A 20,429-nucleotide genomic window follows, 5' to 3' on the forward strand; every position below is an offset into this window, starting at 1 on the left:
GCATGCACCCAGGCTTAGCTGCTAGAGCACCCTGGGGACTGTATTTAAACTCCCATCTATAATGAAAATGCTGTGCTCACCAGTTTGGTTACAACCAGACTTTGCAGCTGCATATACTAAACCACATCTTCTGACCATCAGTACAAACCTAGAAAGGGACTGAGGAAAGTACGACTGAGAAACACAGTGAATCCTGCAGCTCTGGTCCACAGACTCTCCAGGCTAGCAAATGGCGTCATTTTGGTGTGTCTAAACACTCCCTTCACTAAATACTCATAGTGAGGTCTGGAAAGTGAGAAAGTACTTCAAATTCTCACTTCTGAGACTTGCCCAAGGTTATTACGCATGATGCATCTACTGCATAACTGTAATTTTACTGCTATTATATATGACAGTTCTACCATGCTCAGAGTTTAAACTGGTTATTAGATGTATGCCTATAAATTTCAGACTTTCCTCTTAAATGGATTTCAAGCACATTAGGAAGTCATAAATTAAGTGCTATTATATTTGAGAGAAAACTTTAGTATAGAAATTTTCTTGTAAAGTATTCAAAATCTCCTAATTTTGTCTTCATTGCTATGAAATAAATGGTTGTAGAATCATAAGTCATTTCAGAGAGTCGTTTATATTGTGTCATTCAGAGAATGATGTATTATTTGACTTTCATTGAAGAAGTGAAAAAATCCTTCAAATAAAAGTTGTATAGTGGGTTGGAGTTTTTTTTTTTTTCTTTCCTCTTGGGAGATTAATGGGCCATTTAACTGAAAGATGCATGTGTTGTATTTCATCTTTTTTAATGTAATTATTACAGAGGAGGTGGAGGGTTTAGACATTTACAAAGATAAAATTGTCCAGCGCTTCAAATGTAATTGCAGTAGCAATGAATTTTGTTCAATTTTCTGACGTACTTGGGCAACTTAACTGCTGAATGTTTTTAATATATTTGCTGGTATTCTTCTTGTTAAGATCTGCTTATGTAGTGCATGTACAAATACTCTTGATGCGCTTAATCCTTCTTGTACTATTTCTCACAGTCCTTACTCTTATATGCACTATGCGGAGGAGAGATAGCTCATGATGGTTACCAGGTCTAATTCCCACAATCCAGGTTCTCTTCCCAGAATTTCCTGCTCTAGAGGTCCTGATTGACCTTCAGTAAACACATGTGTATCCATGTCTTCAGCTTGGGTGTTTGGCTCTTCTTGGTGTTGTCTTCCACTTTTGCTTTTGGCTAATCATTGATCCTGAAACTGTCCTCACTTCTGCAGATCTCTGTTAAACGCATCACGGTTCTTCCTGAGAAGGCTGCAGTGTGCTTTACTCTTTCTGAATTTCTGAAAACTGTATCCCTGGAGCTTACTGCTTTTGAACTGTGTGTTTGAGCTCTGCTTCAGTCCCCGTCCCTGAGCAAAGCCACAGGTGTACCACCTGGTGCCAATGACAGCCCAGGCATCCACTTGCTCTCAGGTCAGGCATACCAGTGGGCAGGAGGAGGGCACACTATAGCGTCAGGATGGCCACACTGAGAATGGACACACTGCATAGCTCCACTTCTTGTTTCCAGGCCTTTACTTCCTCCTGGAAGTGAAGAAGAGTACTTCATGTAAACACTGGGGTGTCAGTGACTGTCTTCTGGCCCAGAATCCAAGGCCGGTACCTGTTTCCTTACACTGTAAAATACGTGGCCTTGCCCATAAAGGTTATCAGTAAGATCTGAATCATCATCCACTCAGGCTAGAACTCTGCTAGAAGACACACTAGCAGTTACATGGGAGTGGGCAAATCCTATTCAGCTTCTGGAAGCAGACAGACAACCAGGTACCACAGCAAGGGAATGGGGCACATGAGCTACCAGCACAGCAGCAGAAGAGTAGGGAAGGTCTGCCAGGTCTTCCCTAGAAAGAAGAAAGGGAAGGAGAAAGGGGAAGGAAAACCAGGTATCCCCACACATGGACTTAGCACTGTGGCACTACTGACAGGAATATAACATGTATACTGATCCTGATCTGTGACAATTCCTCATCATAATTTATGTATGTTTACAATAAACAAAAATTAGGTGACTAGTGTGCATTACATTTGATATCAGCGGGTGTGGATGCATTGTGATTGACTTTGACAGCAGCCACTCAGAATTGGTTTGCCCTCTTAAAAAAAAAAGTCCATCTCCATAAATATTATCAATTTTTTTTTATTACCTAATTTTTCCCTGCTCCAAAAACTGCATGTTCCCTTTCCCATATTTTCACTCACATAAATATTCTGGGTGAGGCCCTTCCAACTGAGAACCCTTCAGAAGCAGCCCTGTTCCCTGAAGAGGTCCATTCCTTCTCCATCTACACCTATGTTGACAAAAAGGGACTCACATGCTCTAGTAGGAATTATTTTTGTCCTCTCCCAAAGTGAGAGGACAAGTGGCCCACTTCACAGGGGAATTACTCTCCCCATAGGAAGGTATAACATACATACATATGATACCTTTATTCAAAACTGCTGTTAAAAAAAAAAAAAAAAAAAAACAACACAAATTAGATTAACATGGAGTCAGCTTCTTTCAGCAGTGGGGTAAAAAAACTCTAAAGAGACCAAATACTTCAAGATAATTTCACAAATACTGAAAATTTCCAGACTTACTGGTCCTGTCACATTTAATTTAACTGATGACATAAACACTAGGCAGGGTTACACAGAATTATTTTATGTTTTTTTATGAACCTCAATTTTTTTTCTCTATTATACTCTTTAGCACTTACAATTGCCTTGTGAACTGAAGGGAAATGCATCATTAATCCCTGAAAAGCACCATGTGTTTAATTATTTAGACATGTAGGGAGATTAGGCCTCTTAAGACAGAAGTTCTTTTCAAACAACAAAAAGTCTTAATATGCTTCTATTTTCTCCTACTCTTTCTTTTTATTGTCAGATTTTAGAGATTTTTACAGTCATATTTTTATATTATTCTGCATTATTATTAAATTCACAGTGGGATTTAAAAAGTCTTTCTAATGGAATGTATTTTTCAAGGCACAGACTAAATTCACAGAAGAAATTTAGCCTTTTCTCAAACATGTGATAAGTTTTCTCCTACCCAACAGGAAGTGAAATCTGAAATATCTTCACATTTTTGGTAATATAAAAATGCCTTGTTATTTTAAATGGTAGAATGAATTGCAGCTGTTTTCTAAAGTTCTTTCATTTACCAAGAATAGATAACAGCCACATCATTTGGAATTCATCTAAGTTTCCACATTTCTAAAGAGATGCTTAATTGATCAGCCTGGAATCATTCATGGTGATGAGTATATTTACTTTAAACTATTTCAGAATGGTTTTCAAATTTTCAAAGCAAAACACTTTGCTTGGTACTTTACTTTCATTTTGGTATTCAAGTTTAAAAATAGAAATGGGGAAGAAGGTTTTTAAATTCTAGTATTTCAAAAAAGAAAAAAAAGGTGCCAAACTTTCTAAAATCTATATATCAGCAAATACTGCTGGCTTATTCATAGGACCAAAGGCCTTAATTTTGCTATGTTCATTACTTGATGGAGAGCTGATAAATTTCAGTGAGCTTCTCCACTGTGATATCTCAGAGCTGACAGGGTATGCTAGATTAAGTGGCATGAAAAGTTGAAGAGGTATTCAATTAAAGAAGGATTGAAGAACTGTCATACACTTAATGCTTGTTGACATTAGAGTAATTTTTCTTTTTTTTTTTTTTTTTTTTTTTTTTTTTTCCCCTTGTTTAAATAGGGCCTGTCAAACAAGTATGATACTCTTTTTTGATAAGATTCCAGTTTGGTCGATAAAGACAACCACAGAGACATAAAAGGCCTAACGGGCCTTTAACGGGTTTTGCAATAGTATCACACAACATTCTCCTTGAGACACTAGCCTTATGCAGTATCATTAAAACACATATTAAAATTTCATTATTAGATGGTTTTCAAAAAGTGTTTGTCCAAGGTGAATCCTTGTCAAATGAGGAATTTGCTCTGGGATTCCACAAAGACCCAGTGCTGCTCAATATTTTAACAAATAATCTGCAAGTACATGTGAAATCCCTGCTCTTAAAATTTGAAGATGACACAAAAATGATAATCTTTTAATATTGGTTAGGAGACATTCAGCCATAATTAGTCGTCAAGTAAACTGGGACAACTCATCCAGTATGTGTTTTAATACACTCAAGGATAAAATAATCTGCTAATGAATAGTGAACACAGGCAACATCTTCATGAGATAAACTTTGATTATGCAGGTTTATGGTAGATGGGACCTGAATGTGGCTATAGCAAGAATTAATTCTTGGATATCTGCATGAAAGACAAAAGCAGCAAACCAGAGAAGATACTGTAGAAGTACACTGTAGAAGATACTGTAGAAGATATCATATAAGAGAACTACTAAGAGCTCCGTCTGTTTAACTTCACAGAAAGAGGATTGAATAGTAATTTGATTACAAGTTGGAAACCAGATATCACAGATATCCTGATCTAGCTGGTAGAAGTACAATAAAAAACAGTACTGGGAAGCTGAAACCAGACATGTAAACTGGGAAAAAAGCCATGAGTGTAAAAAAGACTTCAGCCATCTGAAAAATCACAGAAGTGATGGACCTTCCATCTCTTGATTTTTTCATTGAAGTCTGGTGGAAAGGGTTACTGAATATTCTCTGAGTTCAGTATATAGTAGATTTTAATCCAAATTAAATATTAGAATATTATGTATCATGTGTTCTTTCCATGAAATCCATGATGATTTGGGCCTGCCTTAGTATGTGTTGTATAATATTGACGTATTTAAAACCAGACACTGGAGACAGAAATGGAAATTTGGTTAAAGTCTTCAGTCTGAGAATGATTTATATCCTTTGTTGCGTCTGGAAAAAAATCACGTCTAATAAAAAAAATCTAGTGGATACATACTTAAATGTTTATGAATTGGTCAATCATTAAAATGATAACACATACTCATAGTCATAAATTCAAATGCAAGACCTCAAAGAGGTAGGAAATTAAATTGAAGAGAATTGTTTGAAAACAGATGGCTTACCAATCCCAAGATGGAGTTACCAGAAATAAAAATTGGGTACCATTGATGTTTGTAGAAAAATAAATTCTTGATTAGCTTAATTACAAATGACTCATGGGAACCTTGATTTGAATAGTAGATCACATGTGTGATAAGAGAATTGAAAAGGGTTGGGGCAGGTCTAAAATACATTCATTCAGTTTTGCTACTCTATGTTCTTTATTTAGACTTGGTCTGTCTGGCAGAATATGGGTGATTTTCAACACTTTCCAAGACTAGCAAGAGTATCTGAAGGAAGAGCTGAGATGCTGTGTATTTAGGAAACCCATGCATTCATTGCTTATACTGCACTTGGATTAGGACAGTATTGGATCACCACCTAAATAACAAGCCATAATCTATGGGAATAGGTGACATGGCTATGAGGGAACCAGGAGATGTTGTTGCCAAGTGACTCTCTATGGTATTTGAAAATTCATGGTGCTCAGGTGAGGATCCCAGTGACTGGGAAAAGGATCCTGTTTTTTAAAAAAGGGGGAGAAAGGAAGATCTGTCACAATCACCTCTGTGCCTGGGAGGGTCATGGAGCAGACCCTTATGGAAACAATGGCCAGGCCCATGCAGTGCCTAGGCCACTAGGCCTAGACTAGGAGATTATCTGAGGTAACCATCAGGTTTCACCAAGGGCAAATTGTGCCTGACCAGTCTGGAGGCCTTCTATAGATGGAGTGACTGTGACAACAGACAAGGGAAGGTCACCTGATGTCATCTAAACTACTACAGAAGGTTTTCAAGAGGCAGTTGAAAACATGACATTATTATTGCCAATTGGAGACTCGTGGATTTGAAGGATGGATGGTTTGGTGGAGAAGGAATTGTCTGGATGGACACAGCCAGAGATTGTGGTCAAAGGCTGTATGTCCAGGTGGGGGCTTGTGATGAGTGGTTCCCTCAGGGCTCTGTCTTGGGACCAGTGCCTTTTGGCGTCTTTGTCAGTGACACAGGCAGTGGGATCAAGTGCACCCGCAGCAGGTTTGCAGATGTCATGTAGGTGAGTGGTGCAGTTGATACAAGAGAAGGATGAGATGCCATCCAGGGCTCCTGGGAAGTGTGCCCACAAAAACCCTCATGTCCTGTCTAAGTCCACCTAGGTCAGGGCAGTCCCAGGACTTGGAGAAGAACTTACTGAGAGAAGCCCTGTAAAGCAGGAGGTGGGCATGTTGTTGGATGAGAGGCTGGACATGAACCAACAACGTCCACTCACAGCTGTGACGTATAGCTGCATCCTGAGCTGCATCAAAATCTAGGTGGCTAACAGATCAAAGAAGGTCTTTAACTCTATCCTTGTGAGATCCCAGCTGGGGTGCTGCAACCACTTCTGGGGTCCTCAACACAGGAAAGGCATGAACCTCTTAGACACATCCAGAGGAGCCCATAAAGATAATCAGAATGATGGAGCAACTGTCCTACAAGGGCAGGCTGAGAGTTGGGGTTGTTTAGGCTTGAGGTGAGAAGGCTCATTGCAACCTTTTGGTACCTTAAAGGGGCTTTCTATTGAGCTTACACCAGGAATATTAGGTTAGTTTATGAGCAGTCTAGAAACAGACAGGACAAGAGGCCTCTCAGCAGTTAGAACTGATGTCGCTCCAGTAGGTATAAAACACAGAAATACTCATGTAAGCAAAGATATCGAGAGGTGTTTTTTAGGTATAATTACATTAGGAAAAAGTGGAATCTAAGTTTTGCATGAATTCTCTTTTCGGAGCCTCTGCCACTAGTGAAACTTCCTCTACAGAATTTTTGTCAATACTTTATGTATATTTCTAATGTCACTTATGTGATGTAAGTTAGATACGTCAAGATGCCAAATTAGATACTTAAGTTATCTGGCCATTTTGCTTTATAGTCAGTTAATTACTTTAGTAAATAATAGCTGATGAGGAAGTAAAAGGCATCATATTCAGAATATTAATTGTTGAGTGACTAATGAAGGAACACTTTCCCATCATTTCAGATTGAATTGCCAGTGAAAGCCATAAGGTCTACACCTGTCACCACTAAACCAAGCTTAGTTACTTAACATGTGAAAGCAGTCCAGTGCAAGATGCTATTTCACACCAGGCAATCTGAATACATGCTCTGTTTAGAAAATATAAAGTTTCTATGATGAATTACTATTGAATTTAAATCTTTTCTCTTTTCTCTCTTAAAGAATACCCATTCCCTATGTTTTGCCACATCCAAAAACATTTTAGACAAAGTGTACACCCCTTTATTTCATCAAGTTGAAATAGCAAAAGTTATTAATTTTCATTCAAGTTTTTCCTGCCTTTTAATTTTTTGCTTTAATTCATTGGACCTAGCATATGTACAAAACCAAAATTACCCATAATAGTGCTGGGATACTTTATTTTATTAAAAGCAGCATTTATTATTTCAATTCCTAATTGTTTCATGTAATATTGGGTACTTACCTAAGAAGATAAATACTTGCTCTTCTTCCTATCTGCCACAGTTAAATAATATGTCATTATTACATAATTACAGGTGTGCTGTCTTCCTTTGCAGGATAATGATAGGCGTGACTTAAAAAAACCTGCAGGCATTTAGGTAAAACAACATGGTAGGTCAATTGCTAAAGTACCACAAGAAATTATCCCACATATGTGCTGAACACACTTGTCAGCTATTAACATCACAGCTATAGCTCCAAATACAGAAAGAAAGAACTGTTTGCTTAGAGGTGCTTGCTTGCATGCAACAATCAAATGAGGAAAAAAGCACTTTTGCTTATAGTTTATCTGACAAGAATCTGTCTTCTCTTTAAAATATTAGGGCTACATTATTCACTATTTTTGACAGAGAAGTATCTTGATCCAATAGTCTCCTTGGCCAACAATCTTATTGGGTTTAACATAGATGGTCATTATGCACAGCACATCAGTAATGGATGGATAACAGAAACAAGCTGGTGCCATATTGTCTAAGATGCCAAACTGATAATTCAAACCCAAGTCTCTGGTACTAATCTTCCAGACTTAACAACTTTTTATTCACATATGTTGCATGAGAAAACTGAGTTGCTTTGCATGTTTTCACTCAGCAAATACCCATTCAAATTCTTACCTGATTGTTAAATATCAAAGCCAGTACTATGCTGCTTAGATTGGACTGTGTACACTCCAAGTTCAGATGAGAAGAGGCAGGAACAGTGCTTTCACTATTATCTCTTGTACTTGAGATTTCTAGGTAACTGCTGTTTATCCATTATGTAACTGCTACCAGTCGTAAAGCAGCCTGACTTATTGGTGAGGTGTATTTGTGTATTCCTGATTTCCCTACAGTACATTTCAAAAGCACTTGCCTCAGCAGTATTGTCAGAGTCTTAATGCCTTCCTTTTGCTTGTATTTCATGTACAAAAATCTTTTCTTTGCATCATGCTTAGGGTGTTTTATTGAAAGGAATATATTCTTTTTAAAATCCCTTTTTTTTCCTTTTTCTTTCATAATGCTATGCATTTGGATTTTTTGAAGATACTGCCAATGAAGATAAACATTCCTGATACTGGAAGGGCACCCAGTACTTACTGGGAAAAAAGAACTTAGAAAATACCTTTCAACAATACAATGAAACTTTATCATCAGCATACTTGAATAAAACAGACAAACAAAAAGATAGTCAGTACAAAGTTAACCTCCCCCCTACCCTGTATTTTAGCAGCTGCTACCACCTGTAACTACCTCATTCTAATTCAATACCTCTGCCATGGAGCTGTTGAAAGGGTGGATAACTTGATACTGTCTCAGTCTGCAGTAAAGCAGGAGTAGTGGCTGTAGCCCAAACACAGAGCCCAGTACAGGGGAGAAGACTCATAGTTAGTTCCAGAGGATATGTCATTTTTCTGTGAAACGACTATGTAGATCCTCTAAAAAGACAAGCTTTTTTATTGTCAGACAGTCATACAAAACCATAGAAATCTGTGTGCTAGGTATGTGCAGTTGTATCCATCCCACTCCACATTCACTACATTTTCCTACCCCAGTCACTTCTATACCACAAACACAGCTATAGCAGGGGATCCCATTACAACCCAAATGACCTCTCTTGGTTAAAGCACAGTTCAAGCTGTCTAGTTTCTTATTATCTAGCATTTCTGTTGAGGTGAACCATAAGAACTCGGAGTGCAAATTCTTTGTAATGGGAATGAAAAAAGGAATGAAAAAAGATCTATCTGTTCTAAAAAGAGATGTCTTCACACCGGGTCTATCATCACAATGACTCTGTAGCACATCAAGTCATTAGACCTTTCACTGTGCAAAAAGCTGTAACTGTGAGCATTGATCAAGATTTCTTGTCTTTATAGCCATATTTACTTGCAGCTGCCCAGACTTTGCACTTTCTGGACACAGAGATCCTACCTACACTGCAATGCACCAAGTGCATTGTAACCATGTGAGGCAACAGTATATTTTATTTTCTTGTCCAGCAACCAAAGAAGAAGCTTTTGAACTAAGAATAGAGAATGAAAATGGAGCTCAAGAGAGTGTAAGGAAAGATACAGCTATTTGGATTTGGAAGTACTGGACATTATAGAGCGATAGCAAAATTAGGATGCAAATCTATGTTTGATAAGGACATCCAGATTCTGTGAGAGATTTAGTATTTAGGTCCACAAATAAAATTCAAACTCAAAGGAATGATTGTCCAATTTTATTTTTTTTTAAGAGCTTAAGAGCAACAGGGGACAAGAAAGCAGCTGCCTATGGTTCAATTTGCTACTGAGGCAGAGAATTTTCTTGAGTAGACACACAGTTATATGAAGTTTATACTATTCTGACAGTGTTGCAATAAATCTGAAGTGTATCTAAAAACCTCTTACATATATTTTGGGTATTCTGCAGTATCAGTGGACTAGCACTTAATAGACTTAATCTGTAAGAGGAATTTTGACAGATTGGATCTATGTGTTGAGGACAGAAGCATGAGGTTCAACAAGGTCACATGGTGGATCTTGCCCTTGAGTCACAAGAACTGAGACAGAGTTGCTTGAGAGCTGCTCAGTAGAAAAAGTCCTGGGGGTGCTGGTGACAGCAGTTGAACATGAGCCAGGGTGTGCCCAGGTGGCCAAGAAGGCCAATGGCATCCTGGCCTGGATCAGCAATGGTGTGGCCAGCAGGGCCAGGGCAGGGATTGTCCCCTGTGCTGGGCACTGGTGAGGCCACAGCTCCAGTGCTGTGTCCAGTGCTGGGCCCTCACTGCAGGAAAGACACTGAGGAGCTGGAGAGAGTGCAGAGAAGGGCAGTGGGGCTGGGGCAGGGGCTGGAGCACAACTCCTGTGAGGAAATGTTCAGGGAGAATACCCTGGATAAAAGGAGGCTGGGGGAGTTTCATTGCTTTCTACAACTTCCTGAAAGGAGTTTGTAGTGAGGTGAGGATTGGTCTCTTCTGTCATGTTTGAAGTGAAAGGACAAGAGGAAATGGACTTAAATTGAACCAGGGTAAAGAAATTTAGAAAAAAAAATCACTGTAAGTGGGGTTAGGCATTGGAATAAGTTGCCCAGGTGGTAGAATCATTGTCTCTTAAAGCAAAGTCACCTTCCTGTGGCACTAGATTCGGGGATTGATCGCCACCATAGATTATGATGGTAGTAGGCTGGACTTGGTGATCTTCCAACCTTGATTGTTCTGTGAGGGTAGATTTAGGTTGGATATTAGGAAGAAATTCTTTACTGTGAGTGAGGTGATGCAGTGGAGCAGATTGCCCAGAGAAGCTGTGGCTGCCCCATCCCTGGCAGTGTACAAGACCAGGTGGGATGGGTCTTTGAGTGGTCTGATTTGGTGAAAGTTGACCCTGTCCATGGCAGGAGGGTGGTAACTAGATGATTTTTAAGGTCCCTTGCAGCCCAAAATATTCTATGACTATGATTTTGTTTAGGCAAATGATTTCTAAGTGGTATGAGCTCCAGAATGACAGCACAGTCCTGGTTAGTGTTTCATCTGGTGACATTAAACTGCTATCTGCAGACACCTGGCCAGATCCTCAGCTGATTTAAGTGGTTGTCACACTGCTTATTTGTTTAAGCATTTGCACCAAGTGAAAAGCTTGACAGTGTCTATATAGACACTGTCAGACACTGTCTATATAGTAAATCACAGATAATTTTATGTCTGGATGTGTGGTTTTTTGATCTCAGGTACAGTTTCTGTTCATGAGGGTGATGATGCATAATCAGGTTTTATTTATAAAATACATGCCAAAAGAAAAATGTAATCCATGTTTTCAAATTTTTTTTCAGCTTAATACGGTAAGGAAATAGTAGCAGTAAATACATATGCACAAAAATTCAGTGATTTTGTACATATGCGCATACAGACATACAGATACACATTCCACACTGACTATGGTTCCTACACCTTTATTATATTTAACAACAAAATTGAAGAAAAATTATTTGCATGAGTAAATTACTTATTTTAAGTACAGGCTCACAATCCACAGCACCATTTGGTGGTTATACTTTGGGCACTATCTGGTTTAGAATTGGTTTTTATAATTCCCTTCTAATACTGTACTGAATCCCACAAAAACTGTAGAAACTTACATGATAATAGTATAAACTGATTTGTCAGTCATACTTCTGTGATTCTTGAAACGGAACTTTTATCGGAGGCTAAATTTCTCTCAGTCTTTCAGAAAGTAGTAACTGCATTTGAATGAGCCAGAAAAACAAAGAAGGAAAATTAATTAAATTTCATTTTATCATCTTCCTAGTGCCTTCCATAGACCACTATCAAATTTGTACAAAGCAAGACCCAGATCTCAGTGCGCCATAAATATATCATGCCTTCAGGTCGTTGCCAAACTACTTGATGTCAATCTAGTGATCTCAAGAAACTTGGAACATGAATTAAGTTTCAGTGCTTGTGTTTTGTTACAAATGGAATACTAGAGAGCACAAGAAGGAAGACATAATTTAGAGAGCAATGAATTCTTGGAGAATCTCTCAACTTAGGAATCTGTAACAGTATTTTCAAATTACAGAAGTAATCCAACAACAATAAGGCAATGCTCCAAAACAACCACAAATGTTTTTATAGGATTTCAGTTGGGTTCCAATTGTTAACCAATCACTACAGGCAGGAGGAGAACATTAAGATATCAATTGCACATTATATTTTCTTTATTTTTTTACATATAGACTAAATCTTATAGATATGGCATTATTTGTATGGAGTAGTACTAAGATTTTTATTAAATCATTTACCAATATGAATGTTTTAGCTAACAAATTGCTTGTAGAGATAAAATGCTATTTACATGGAAAATAAGTGAAGGGATGAAAATGTGAAAATTAACAGCCTCAACTAATTAGCTCATAGAAAGATGCCAACCTGTTTCTGAATCCAAATCCAAATTATTTCAATATTTTCTTCCCCCTGGTTTATTTATTTGTGTTAGAAATTTTAAGAAATTCTAAAATATGCAACAGCAAAAGAAAGTTTCTAGAGGCACTTGCAAGGGTCTCCTGGAGGTAAGTGGCACTTCTGAAATAGCTGCCAAGGAAAACAAGTACACAGGGAATCACCCATTTGCCCAAGGTAGAATAAAAACAGAGCAATCCAAGATGTCAATGCTGCCACACACTGCTCCAGGGCAAAGGGACCAACTATTTCAAACTAAAAAGAATGTTAGTTTAGCTGAATAATGTCACAAGAGGGCAAGATAAATACTATAGCAGAGTCAATATTTCCACAGGCCACAAGGACAAAATCAAAACTGATTTTGGTTTCCATACTGAGACGACAAAACCACAATTTTCCAGATTTCACTGGAACCAGAATACCTATGGAATGTGTGTCTTAGGTTGAAATTATGTTAATTTTAGAATATTTTGCCTACAAAGATAAGACAATCTGTATCACAGATTGCCAGAAATCCATTCTTTCTTCACTGCTAAGTGCAAAGCTGTGTTAACAGTGCTAATCCTTGAGCAGCACCAGCTAGGAACTACAACTCACATAAAGTCCAAGCAACAAGTTCTTGCTGTGAACACAGAACTAGAACATTAATTCAGTGATGTTCTCTTCCTACACTGAGTTTTCTCAAAAAAATAGTAAGATATTAATAGCAGAAATTTTAAAGATTTGGGACCCATAAAGGCTGTAGTATGTATATGTGTATATTTTAATCTTGGCTATAGTTTGATTCTGGAATTGAGCAGTATAGACAGAACAGCACCAGGTTCAGCCCCATCCACTTAGTTCTTCTTACAAGCTATCCACAAAGTCTCTGTCCTCAAAAGCCCTAAGCCTTCAACATGCTTTCTGTGCTGCAGCACAATCTCAGTTGACTGTTACAAAAATACACTTGCAAGAGGCTACACTGTGTCTTTTTATACCGATTCAGCTCATTCAAGATGAAAAATTGCACCTGGTTGTGGTTGCACATACATGCCATAATCACAGAGATAAAACATAGAAGCCATAGCAGATCCAGGTCAGCTGCTTGTGGACTCAAGCAGGTTAGAGCTGAGCCACACTGCACACCTGTGCTGGGGTCAGAAGCCATTCTCTGAGAAGGATGCCTATTTTAGTGCACAGCCAAAGATACCTTGCAATAAAAATGAATATCTGGAACAGTTGTACTACTGCTGTTGTACAGAAATCAATTGCTGCGTAGTTCCAAGACTCTTGTCTGTAAGGCCTGTCTTCCTGCAGATCAGCATGCAGAAGGAACATTGTTAGCATTTTTGTGCTTTTGCAGTTTGCAGTTTTGCCTGTCCTGCAGGAATGGACTATTTTTACCCCAATGTAGTGATATTTAATGGAATTCATTTGAAGGCCAATACTGCATGTTTATACTTTTCATGAAAAGTTATTGTTCTAATTTTAATGTAATGAAATTTTTATTTCAGTAAAAATTGCCATTATATTTTAACAACTCAGTAAGACTCTGTTTGACTTTTTCCTTCTCATTGTAGTCAAATGTTCTCTATTCATTCACATGCAGTTTGCAGCCAAATCATTAAATTAAAATTACTATATTCATTTTTCAAAAGCTAAGGTAAAAAGTAATTACAAATCAGTGCATGATTCCCAGTAAGAGGCCCAGTATTCAGCTCAATAATTAGTGTCACTTCAACAACAGAATCATAAAGACTATTTAAGTTTCTGAACAAAAATTTTCTTTAAGAAAAAAATAAAAGGAATCCAACTAGAACCATAGGATGAAAAGCTAATGTCTCTGTCTGTTGCAAACCTGCTATTTAGCCTTGGGATAAATTTCTGCACTACTGTCTATATTATTATCTATTTTTTGTTGTATTCTAAGTATGAAACTCTTTGATTAAATAGCATGAAGGGGTTAATGGTGCCAAGGTAAGTAATTTCTTTGTAAAGAAAAGAGAATAACTGACATTATGTGCAGTATAATTATTTTTTATTAATTGAATTGAAATACTGAACACTAAATTGTGATACTTAGTCATATAATCCTTTGCAATTACATATTCTACAATAAAAGCCTTTCAATTAAATTTTATTACAAGTCTAAAATTCAAAAACCACCCATCTTTACAACAGAAGCAGTCAGTAGCTAAGCTTTTTGAATAATTTTTCTCAGAAATTAAAAGCAAACTGGGAAAAATTGGCATTATTTTGTCATTTTAGAATTACAACATTTGCCCACCAAATCCTACACAATTGTAGATAAAATCTCCTACAAGAGCAAAAAGCGTGTCTCTTTTTTTTTCTATTGCTACAAAATATTGATGAAGTGCTCTATTGAGGTAGAGATCTCATTAATTATTTGATTTACAGAAAAAGAAGACAGAGGGAAATGAGTGCTGTGGCTAATGCCATGATGTACCATCTTGAGACTTAAGATCTTTTTAATGTATTCGGCAATGATGCAGCTGAAAGAGGAAAGAGGGAACTGAATGGATCCATTAATTTAATTGAAGTGAGCTCTGACAAGAGATAAAACATCTCAGGCTCTGCATCTCTTCAGGACGCATCAGCACTATAGTCAACAGTAAATGATCCACAGACGCAGAAACAGATACCACACACAAACACACCCACAAAGTTAAAGGTATACACAGATTTTCACACATACACACTCACATACCCACACCCACCCACCCATCCACACACCTCCACCCTCCTCCTCACTCACTCATTCACTCACTCATTCACTCGCTCACTCACTCACTCACTCACTCACTCACTCACTCACTCATTCACTCACTCATTCACTCACTCACTCACTCACTCACTCACTCACTCACTCACTCACTCACTCACTCAGGTTTACATAGATTCTAGAGACCTCAAGGCCAGATGAACACTTCCTTTAAGCAAGTTCACGAAGTATTCAGCACAGAATCATGGAATGGCCTAGAATGGGAAGGACCTTAGAGATCATTTCATTCCGCTCCCCTGCTGTCAGCAGGGACAATAAATCAGGTTACCCAAAGCTCCAGCCAATCTGGCCTTGAACTCTTTCAGGGATGGGGTATTCACAACTTCTCTGGGCAACATGTGCCAGCGCCTCATACCCCACAGTAAAGAATTTTCTCTAAATATCTAATTTAATCTAATCTCTCTTGGTTTGAAGTCACTCTCCCCTGTCCTGTCACTACATGCTCTTGTAAAAAGTCCCTTTTCACCTTTCTTGTAGGCTCCCTTCAGCTACTGGAAGGACGCAATAGGTCACTTACTACATCAAATGCACTCTCACGAACAACTCCTGGGTTAGCTATAAGTTATCCAGACTTCTTACAGAAAAGTTGCATTTGCTTTTTTTTTTTTTTTTTTTTTTTTTTTTTGCTTTTTTTTTTTTTTTTTTTCACTGTCTTAGTTTTTTGAAAGGTGAAGGAGAGAAGCAGACCTTACTGCTCCTTATAGGAACTCTGGTGCTGCTTTGGGTGTTTTACTCCTGTTTCCCCATCTGGAAGAGAGAACTTGCTTTAAAAAAAGAATACGGCTTCTAATATGTAAGTTCTTCTTAGTGGTTACCATAAGCATTCTCGTTTAATACCATAACCAACTTTTAACAATAATATGAAATGATATTATTTGGCCAATATCGTAGAATACCTGGGTTCATATCCCATAATTACTGTGATTAATAACATGGGGCTAAAGCAGCAAGACATTCCTGAAGGAATACAAAATCACACCATTTTTCTGACCACAGTTTTAATGATGGCATGCTTCCTGACACCTGGGCTAATACCAGGAGAACTGAACAAAATCAGGAAACGAAGTTTAGATACTGGTCCTGAACATTCTGAATTTCTTGGGAAATTTTCTAATTTCCTACATGATGCTACTTATTGCTACTTAAGTAGCAATATATTAGACATAAAGACACAGCTGAGCTGGCTGCAAATGCCGCCCTTATGGGACATGAACAAAAAGAAACTTCCTTCCAAGAATGAAGGTTGTCACAGGAAAGAGACACCCTGTGAAGTTACAGTCCTGGGTACTTCAAGGTTTTTCAAGTTACGTTGCACCCCAACAATCTTTCTGTAAGCCTAGGCTGATTGAAAGAAAACAATTTCATGCAATCTTAAAAGTTAATTTTTTTTTATATATACACAGAGAATATAGGTTCCCCTTTATTGAACTGTGGGAATTGTATTCAAAGAATAAAATTTACTTTTTCCTGCCATATGAACATGCTCATATTTTTCCTTATGCATTCTTTTATCCTATGAATTCACAGGAAAGCAGAACCAATATATTGCCCTTTAAATTAATGTTTGTGATCAAGAGTTTAAAACAGTGCTAAATAAGAAAAAATAGGAAAAATTTCAAAAGTAAATGGAAAATGAACATAGTTTCTTAAAATAGGAGCTGCAAGTTCAGGGTTACTCAGGGAATTGGGGACAGTGAGGAATAGAACAGTTCTAGCAGGATTTTAAAAATTCAGGGACTGCTTTGGGGGTCAAACAGAGATGGATCCATATGTCTGGACTCAGCCAGTTAATATCCCAGAGCAGACTGCTGGAGTGACCATTTTAATATCTTTACATCTGCTTTTGCAGCAGCTGAAACTCTAATGACATTAAATAAAGAGGCAGCACAACTCGGCACAGAAGAAAATTGTATCTAGCCCTTTATTCCTGTGTCTAGCCATGCAAATCAGAGGACCCATTTCCTATCCAACATCAAACATTCAGTCAAAGCTGTTCCATTCTGTGGATTATAAATATTTATTTCTGGTTGTACCTTTATGCATCCACATTCAATGACTTTTCAGAACAAAAAACCAAGCAGAAAAATAAAACGGAGAATTTGTAAACTTTGCTTGGAATAACACTGAAGCTATGTCAGTATTCCAAATATGAGTCTTTGTGAATTCTGGCATTAGATTTGACTGTAGTATCAACAGGTACTATTATGCAACACATAACATGAGCTTGTTTATCTCTAATTTATCCCTAAGAAATTTAAAATTATGAAATCCAATAGCTCTAATATAGTATTCACCTTAAATGTTAGCTGGATTGTTGGCATTTAACCAATAGTGCATTTAAAATGTTTAAAAAAAAAAAAAAGATGCAAGGGAAACAATCTCTATCGCCTTAAAGGAAGTCATTTGAGCTGATTATACAGAGTGCAATGATGCATTAATACATCACTGGATGTGAAATGTGTACAGTGTATCACATAATTCTTTATTTAGGGTTTATTAAACAAGCATTGACCTTCAGTCTTATCATACACAAAACTGTATCCTCATAGTTCGATAAAGTAGGTTGTCAAAGTAAATATTTACAGCAGCTAGTAAAATAAAATCAGGTTATTTTCACTAATGGTCTATAGTGATCATTTATTTTTTGAGCAGCTATATTCTTTCTGTCAAGAGGAAGCCCTCTTTGGCATTAAAGATCCCATCCAATGTGAATCCCTGAAAGCAGGCAACTGATTCAGGGTGTTATCCTGTAGCTATTAAAGTTGAATTTTTCTGGACAAGAACACCAGAAGCTTTAATAACTTCATTTATAATGGCTCAGCTTTTCTGACTGATTGAGAAATGAACCAGCAAGCACTGCCTAATGCTGTGCTACTGAACACAAAAGAACACTTCTTTCCTGGCACAAAAGAGAAGTGCATTCAGTGATGCACTCTTGTTAGGGTAACCAGTGGCATCAAATAACCACAGAATAACTGATCTCACAGGGAAAAAAACATGGCAAATAAATCAGTTACCTATAACTGAGTATCACTGTGATGTCATTTCTTGAAGGGAGGGCCTCACATAAAACCCACAACTGATAATTGTTGAGTAAAGCTACTTATGTATTTCTAGTATAAAATAGTGCTTCTTCTTACAAAAACTTCCTTTTAGGCTGCAAATACAGTTTAGAAATTATTATCCAATATTATATCCAAATTATTATGGAATATTATTGGTAAACATTGAAAACCAAAGAAATGAAAAGAGCAGTTTGTAATGTGGTTTTGTATATGTATTTATTCTTACTCCAGGAATAAAAAAATATATCAAAGCACTTCTGGAGACACACCACATTTCCATCATGTCTGTCAATTTGAACATTTAGCAATACATGCTTAGTGATCATATATATACAAGGGGCACTATTTTGGCATCAGTGTTCTGAAACCAGTGTAATTCGATTCAGAATCCAATGCTATATTTTAACAAAAAAAAATGTGTGTGTATGTACGTGTGTATGACACCTTGTCCTCCACCAAATTATAACCACGCTTATCAAATTATAACTGTGCTCTTAGGTATCCAGAGTCACCATACCCAGCAGTGTAAGATGTCCCTAAAGACCAAAACAAGAAGGAAAGGTGGAAGCTGGACAAGGACTCCTTATGATGTATTTAGAAAGGACTTCTTCTTTTAAGCATATTAATTTTCTTATGCACAACATAATTGTCACTAACCTTAAAAAATAAGAGAAGCAATACATCCCAAACTAAGAGAAGAACTATCCATCCAGTCCCTAGTGTGCTACTGAAACAATGGCATTGTCAGGGGACAGCCAATATCACACCTGCTCACATTCTGATGGTCTTCAGTGCAAACAGGAAAGCAGCACTTCCTGTCTGACAGGATCTACAGTCACTCTGCATTTATCAATGAAAGTAACAGCTTTCCCAGTGCATAGCAAATTCTGGTACTGCTGGCTTCTTAGAACAGCACTTTGAAAGGCTGTAGGTGTTACCTCACATGAAATATCGTTCAAAACAGAGGTGATAAAATAGATGGAGATACACCACTTATTAGGAGCACCACATACCATCATGACACGTCCTGAGATCCATCCCAACACACAGAGCTCAGCTTTCCTTGTGCATTTGTGGGCACACCAGATAATGTTTTGAGGGACTATAACAACCATTAGACAAAACTTTGTAGTTTTGAAGAGGCTTATAAGACAATTAAGAGGGGTATCAACCATAATATAAGATATTCTGGAAAGTTCTGATTTTTTTTCTTGTTTTAAACTGGCACTTTGTGACCACCAAGATGAAGAAATTAACTTGCAGCTACAAGGATAACATTCATAAAAATGCACCTTTGTATTTTCAACATGTAATAGTAATCTATTGTAGTCTATAATTAGTGTCTGTTCTCAGGCTTCTAATTTTATTTTATTTCATTTTGAAGTTCAGATCCCAGACATGTAGGGGGTTTTTTTTGTGTTTGGGGTTTTATTTGGTTTTGCTGTGGATTTTTTTTGTTGTTGTTGTTGTTGTTGTTGTTGTTGTTTTTGTTGCTGTTTTGGGGGTTTTTTTCTTTTTGTTTTGGGTTTTTTCAGTGTGTTTTTGTTGCTGTTTTTGGGAGGGTTTTGTTTGTTTTTTATGGGTTTTTTGTGTTTTGGGTTTTATTTTTTTTTTTGTTGTTGTTTTTTGGTTTTTTTTTTGTTTTGCGGGGTTTTTCAGTTGGTTGGTTGGTTTTGGTTTTTGAGATGGTTTTGGTTTTTGTTTTTTGGTTTTTCAAGGAGACTGTTACTCAAACACATGTATATATCTTTTAAATAAAGAAGCTGGGAAAAAATCAAAATAAATAAATAATTAGAACTTCTTCGCATAGTCGTAATTCACTAGTACACTAGAATAATAAATTGATGTTTCCAGTTCTATTTGTTCCATTTAGTGGCTTAATAAAGAACCTTTAGATTGCACCAGTTATACAATAATGGAATAAAATATATAGTGGCTTGACAAATTCACCTGATTTGTAGTAAAATCTGTTCTTTTCTCCAATACTATCCATATGTAGAAGGGGAAAAAGATCTGGTTAGGTTCCTGATCACAGGTTTTCTGCTTTCTCTTAATTTTAATTGAACTTGTATGGCAACAAGTTCTTTCATTTTCCCCACCTATCCTTTGCATTCCCTTTACAAAT

The sequence above is a fragment of the Onychostruthus taczanowskii genome, unplaced genomic scaffold (assembly GCF_017590055.1).
Source record: "Onychostruthus taczanowskii isolate IOZ18803 unplaced genomic scaffold, ASM1759005v1 scaffold83, whole genome shotgun sequence".
In the NCBI taxonomy this organism is placed as follows: domain Eukaryota; kingdom Metazoa; phylum Chordata; class Aves; order Passeriformes; family Passeridae; genus Onychostruthus; species Onychostruthus taczanowskii.